We start from the raw sequence: 7148 nt of genomic DNA on the forward strand, positions 1-7148 counted from the left end.
TGGTCTGGGCAGGCACCCTAGTGAGTCGCCGGGGCTGAGCCCGTCCAGAGGACAGGCCACCCAGCTCCAAGGCACTCACTACACCCGGCTACGGGGTGCGCTCCCTCGGGAGCAGCGGTGCCGCTCCAAGGGAGCAGCCCGCATGAGATAAAGTTGCCTGACCAGCCCGGAAGGGGGTTGCGGCGTGGAGGAGAAGGATTTCAGCATCCTGAGGATAGAAGCACGGAACGGTGGTGCAGGTGTGTTAGAGTGGCTATATAGGTATGAATCCATTGTGGGATCGCTCTTTCCAATAAGTGTCACGTAACAGCAATGGGACTAGGGACTCTATATGAACTGGACCCAGGGTGCTCGCCAAGAATATCAATGTCTCCACTCTCCATCCTATCATCCTTCCGGCTCTGAAATGGTCTTGTCAGACCGAAAGGCCATAACACAACAAAACAAACTAAATTCGCTATCTGGCTGCGTGGTGTAGTGGTTAGCGCACTAACCTCGCTTTCAAATGACACGGGGTTCGAATCCCATCGCCGGCTGATGCTTTTGCCGTGTTGTCCCAGTAAACATGCCGACGTCGGCGACTGGGGGGCTCGAATCCCGCCGCCGGTTGATATTTTTGGTGCGTTGTCCCAATAAACATGCCGACGTCGGCCCTGTCGGTCCAACGACAAACGATCTCGTCAACCTCGGCAAACGACCTCGGCCCGACGTCGGCTCGACGTCGGCTGGACTTCGGATGGACGTCGGAACATGCGGGCATATCCGACGTCCAGCCGATGTCGGGCCGAGGTTGAACCGACGTTGGGCCGACGTCGGGCCGAGCCTCGGCCCGACGTCGGGCCGACGTCGGCATATTTACTGGGCAGGGGAAGGCATTTGGGGCAAATGTCTTCCCCACAACCGGGGCAGCGCCAGAAATCGCTTTTCGAGAATAAAAGAAAACTTCACAACTATTCTGAGGAAATGTTGGTTAATCACACTGCACAGCAGTGCGCAAGAAATCGAAATCCGAGCTTCTTTTTTAAATTAATTCGGAAAAAACCTTTTTGAGGTTAGCCCCCGCAGTGTCCAAGACCGCTTCCTTATCCGCCAGTTGTGAATAAGTCTGAATGAAGTCACGGTCGATACCGAGCTTCGGCGGGACCAGACGCCGCATACGTTGTACGTACTGTGAGAAACTCTGTTCCTCCGACACGGCCAGACCGTGGCTGCACCGCCGGACCCGGCGGACCGCGCGGCGACCGCACCGCACCCCACCGGCTGATGGGCCCGGCGCGCCCTCTAATCTGCCGACGGCCGGGGGCGGAATGCGGCGGCGGCCGCGCACAAACAACAGCGGGGGAGGTTGCGGCGTGGTGGGAACCGAGAGCCGGCGCAGGAGCGTGACCAGCAGCAGGTCGACAGACCCGAGCTCCTCCGACGGCGCAGCGGACCACACCGGACCTCCTGACGCCGCCCCTGCGACATCCATCTCCGCCATCTACCTGGCCGACCGACTCCCACTGTTCGGCGCCGCCTGCCGCCGGAGGGCAACAAACAACCCCACCACGATAGGGGCAGGCCGGCGGCCGGCGAGGTCATTGCCACGGCGAGTCGGTGACCTCTTCTACTACGGTGTCCTGAGTTCTGTGGCTGTTCTGTTCTGCTCTGTTCTGTTCTGCTTCTGTCCTGTTCTGCCCTGCCATGTTCTGTGCGCTCTGTCCTGCGGGACTAGCCGTGCGTGCCGCGCCCGAGGCAACTGCCAACCGCCGGAGGCGCGGTATATAAGCTGAGTCCCGCAGTGATCCCCCTCCCTCTTCGCTCTCCACTGGAGTCTTGGACTGCCCGTGCGCGACTTGTGCGTCCATACCTCCTACCCAATATCATGTAAGTAAAAGGGTGCGGCCCTTATTGGGGCAGTGTATATATAGCCATGGTCAGTGTAATCATGTGTGCTTATGTAAATAATTACTTTGAAAACTTGCACAGTCTGTTGTGGGACAAATGGTGGGGGAGAGAATGAACGGCGAACTGAACTGAACGGCACCGAACTCGGCAAACGTAACCTAGAGCGGCTCGGAAGCTCAAACAAACGCTACCGACACAGTTAACTTCGGCACGCCACGCTACCAATAGTAATCCCAACCGTAGCAATGATAGAAATAAGGAACGTAACAACCTATAGAGAGAAAAAATAGTTTCACAGTGGTGGCAGCGGTGGGATTTAAAACTGACTTGTTTTATTTTAAGCACGCCTAAGGCGAGCTAATTAATTTATTGTCGGTTCCGCTCCAAACAGGGCGGCGAACCCAACGTTTTTTTTTTTGCAATATATTTCTTAGATTGTGATTTTGTTTTCCCTTTAAATGTAAGTCATGTATGTAGGTATCGGGCCGTTCATGTTCGCAGTGGTTCATCTCCCCCAACCTGTCCCGGCCAGTGGGCCAGGCGGGCGGCTCGGCCCTCGCGGTCAGTCACCGTGGGGTGCCAGCGCCGGCTCGCGGCGGTCCCGCGGCAATTAGGCCCTGCCCTCCGCTCTGTCTGATTGGTGTAGGGACGGAGGATGGGCGTGGCCAAATTGAGTGTGGGGCTGAGGGGTGCCTCTGAGGACAGTGTATGCCCAGGTGCTTTCCGCGTCGTCACTGAGGTTTCTCGGGCCCATTCGTGCATTGTGCTGAAAGCAACGAGTTTTGAGGTGAGCGATGGAATTCGCACTTATCGAAGTCGCGATTGCCCTACCAGTGACCCGGGACGATTGTTTATGAGGGACCGGCTGCCGTCTCATATTGCAAAGTGTACACGCCCCAAAAGCCCATCAACTGAGCGGTAGGCCAAGCGCGGCTTCGGGCCAAACGTTGTGTGGGGTGAAGCGCTGCTCCACGCCTGATTGGGACTGCAGCCCATCAGAGCGAAGTGGGCATAAACAATCGTCCTGTGTGAGTCGATACCCGACTAGAGATGGGTTGGTTCGGGGGTAGAGGCCCTATGTCCATAACGCTACTCGTTTCTTATTCAGGGCTTTCAGCACAATGACCGAACCGGAAACCCGGAAACTGCGAACGGGGAACACTGACCATGGGAAATAATAGGATGACAGTTTCTTCCAGAGCATTACCGGACCACGCGTTGGTCAGGATGCGAGACCACTGCTGGAGACGCCAGCAGCGGAATGAGAACGGGCTGGAGGCGGTGGAGGAGCCGCAGCTCCGGGAGGACTATTCGTCCTCCTCGGGCGCAGAGTCACAGTTGGTAGTGACCGAACTGACTCCACAGGTCCCCCAAGAGAGGAGGCGGCGGCACGGCCGACCCAGGGCCCACGAGGTCTCAACGGATAGGAGACCCCTGACCGTTGTAGTCCCTGAGGACCTATATGGCCTTGCCCTGAGCAAACTGAGTTGGGAGTAAAGTAAGGATAGCATTAGCAATCAGTTTGCGCCCCAGTATGATGGTACATGGCTTCAAGTGTATAAATGTGTTTATAAGGCGAACAGACATTCCAGTGGATATTGATTTTAGTGCCTTTAGCACGGCTATCGTTAGCGGAAAAACAAGTACGCAGGTAGGTAACAGACTGTAGGGCACGCAAGTCGCCAGTGTCTAAAACGTTCTTGATGGTTTAATATTGCTTACTGCCAAACATGCAAGCGTTGCAACATCGGCCAATCAAGTGGTCAGATGCAAGGGTACAATGCATTAGCTGCTAAAGTTACCGTAACAGAAATGTGATTAAATGTGTTGAATCATTTTGCCTAGAGGACTATGATGTTGTTAATGAATGTAAAGGACGTGGTGGCCTACTTGCTCCTAACCTTGTCCAAGGTACAGCACATTTATTTTACCAAATGCCGTCTGCATACCTATGTCTTCCGGCGAAGTCAATGTCTTTTTTTCAGTCAGTCTAAATGGAGTGCCATGAATAAGAGTGAGCGCTGCCCGAGAAGGCCAATAATTGCATCCGAACGCTGAACTGCCGAGACTAACTAGAACGCCAGGTAACGGTCATAAAAGTACAGCTCTATCGAAACAAGCATATTTGAACAACTAGACCAATTCTGCGGCAATGTCCATCCCTGGCCGTTACAAATGACGAGAATTGGGCAACGATGTTCTGAGCGAGCTCAGCCTCCCGCGATATCATGACTCACAGCTGTCCGGTGTATGGAGCGTCGGCTCTAGTTGCAGTACCTACTTGCACTGGCAGATAGCCAAGCGCCAAAGGGTTGCAAAGACAGCCCAGGCAGCACAAAGTGCACACCTGCTGCTCGCTCCTTGGGACCCTACATCAGTGAAACCCATCGGCGTCCACAGCGGTGGTCTCCGTCTTCAACATGGGTCGACTCCATTGCAGATAGGAGGAGTTCGCGTCAGAGTTAGCTATCACTGTCTGGAAGGTCACCATTAGCGGGCTAAAAGGGTCACAAAGTCATGGCAAACTGTCCAAGCACAATGGTACTGGCACCTGCACACCGGCAGTCTTGTGTAGTCCAACAAATGGGACGGTCAATTACGCTCGGGACAGAGATGCTCGGCTGTCACTAAAATGGCATCAGTGATGGGACGTCATGGAGTCGCCCAAAAATTACATTAATATACATATAAGTTGTACAATGCTTAAGGACTAGAATCCAGTGAAACGTTTGTTAACGTGGCAAGGCAAGAAGCCGATACTTTGTGTTTAGTTGTCCGAGTTTGGGATAAGGATGCGAATATACGGCAGAGCTGAGAGCGCTACTCTCACATTCAAAGGCACAAGAAAAGAATAAATTTAAGCAAAGTCATAACCAGTTATTACTGAGGCACGACTGTTTGACGCCATTCCGCTCCTCTCACGACCAAGTTTAAATCCTAGTCCACATTGGTTCCAAATGGGCACTTATTCTGTAAATGTCGAGGACGTAACGCATGTCATGCAATACCAAGGCGACAGCAACGCAGTAACGCAGTAAGAAATATTAAACCATAGTTGAGGATCTAGCGGAAGCAGTACCCGGGGCAGAGCTATACTGAGCCTTTGGATCTCCCAATTCAGTTGAAATATCAACATGTCCAGGACTTGACCTGTGTTTTATGACCCACAGATGTCTACCCGGAGTTCGGAATCATTCTCTCATCTATAATAATCGGAGGGATGTGAGAAACTCTGTTCCTCCGACACGGCCAGACCGTGGCTGCACCGCCGGACCCGGCGGACCGCGCGGCGACCGCACCGCACCCCACCGGCTGATGGGCCCGGCGCGCCCTCTAATCTGCCGACGGCCGGGGGCGGAATGCGGCGGCGGCCGCGCACAAACAACAGCGGGGGAGGTTGCGGCGTGGTGGGAACCGAGAGCCGGCGCAGGAGCGTGACCAGCAGCAGGTCGACAGACCCGAGCTCCTCCGACGGCGCAGCGGACCACACCGGACCTCCTGACGCCGCCCCTGCGACATCCATCTCCGCCATCTACCTGGCCGACCGACTCCCACTGTTCGGCGCCGCCTGCCGCCGGAGGGCAACAAACAACCCCACCACGATAGGGGCAGGCCGGCGGCCGGCGAGGTCATTGCCACGGCGAGTCGGTGACCTCTTCTACTACGGTGTCCTGAGTTCTGTGGCTGTTCTGTTCTGCTCTGTTCTGTTCTGCTTCTGTCCTGTTCTGCCCTGCCATGTTCTGTGCGCTCTGTCCTGCGGGACTAGCCGTGCGTGCCGCGCCCGAGGCAACTGCCAACCGCCGGAGGCGCGGTATATAAGCTGAGTCCCGCAGTGATCCCCCTCCCTCTTCGCTCTCCACTGGAGTCTTGGACTGCCCGTGCGCGACTTGTGCGTCCATACCTCCTACCCAATATCATGTAAGTAAAAGGGTGCGGCCCTTATTGGGGCAGTGTATATATAGCCATGGTCAGTGTAATCATGTGTGCTTATGTAAATAATTACTTTGAAAACTTGCACAGTCTGTTGTGGGACAAATGGTGGGGGAGAGAATGAACGGCGAACTGAACTGAACGGCACCGAACTCGGCAAACGTAACCTAGAGCGGCTCGGAAGCTCAAACAAACGCTACCGACACAGTTAACTTCGGCACGCCACGCTACCAATAGTAATCCCAACCGTAGCAATGATAGAAATAAGGAACGTAACAACCTATAGAGAGAAAAAATAGTTTCACAGTACCTACGTACCTACAATGAAAAGGCGGACAGACTCCTGACCCCACATCCTACTGCTGTGACCCGTGCTTCTGTGGGTGAAGCACTGAAGCATCACGGAATCCCACAGGACCTGCGAGTCGACGAGGTGGCCGCTTTGGCCGCCGGGTACTGCAGCTCCCTGGAGTTGCCTGGGACCGATGGTAAAACAGCAGCTCCGACGGTGCCCCTATGAGCCGTAATAATTAGTGAATTCCCGTAATGTAGAGATCATATCCTCTATGATTTCCATTACGGTTTTATATTCCTAAGCAATATGACAGACCAATTATGCTTGCCTACGTAATCAGGCATTACCTCTGATGGTTAAACGCTCAGTACAACATGCGTTGTCTGTCAAACAACAATCGATGATGGGATCCTTTCTCGAATCATCTCTTAAACCATCGGTTGTCGATTCACCCACCCCGTTTCCCTAAAAATAGACGGTCAGATTCGGCCTGGGTCCTTACGAGTTACGACCCCTCTGGATTCGCCAGAGACGGGATCGGGTCGCCGTTATTGCACTCGTCTTAGTGTCTTTAGATACATACAGCTTCGACCATGGACGTCGGACGGAGTGATCGTTCTACGAATGTACGCACCATCCAGGCCTAGGATGCATCGAGGTTTATAAGACTGCAGTCTGTAGATCAATCAGCATAACAATGGTGGTATGCAACCACATTAGAAGATCTCTCCGGCTCCCGCAACGTTCCAACGCCCCTCCTCAGCTGCCGGACATTGGTCACGTGACCATATTTTCCGTTTGACCTTGAGTTGGCACCAGATTTTGTCGACAGATGTGGCGCAGCTTATTTTACTGCATTATTTTAGATGCTAAATATTTAGACTGTGGTGGTAAATGATACCGTGCAAATAATATTGAATCATCGGTGTCATAGCTACCATTGAAACTTGAATAGCATCAATAAAATACAATTAAACTATTATTACTCTTCCATTGATTTTATTGTGTTTGCAGGCATAGGTAGAAACTGAAGAGC

General features: G+C 53.5%; 1 long non-coding RNA gene across 1 annotated transcript; it reads left to right on the forward strand.

The window, feature by feature from the left end:
• The first annotated feature begins 1872 nt into the window (after positions 1-1872).
• On the forward strand, positions 1873-5902 carry LOC122394722. Its single transcript, XR_006258919.1, has 2 exons — positions 1873-2674; positions 5058-5902. It is a non-coding gene; the product is annotated as an uncharacterized LOC122394722 (long non-coding RNA).
• The last annotated feature ends 1246 nt before the right edge of the window (positions 5903-7148 follow it).

Source organism: Amphibalanus amphitrite, unplaced genomic scaffold (genome assembly GCF_019059575.1).
Source record: "Amphibalanus amphitrite isolate SeventyFive unplaced genomic scaffold, NRLGWU_Aamphi_draft 000026F_arrow, whole genome shotgun sequence".
NCBI lineage: Eukaryota > Metazoa > Arthropoda > Thecostraca > Balanomorpha > Balanidae > Amphibalanus > Amphibalanus amphitrite.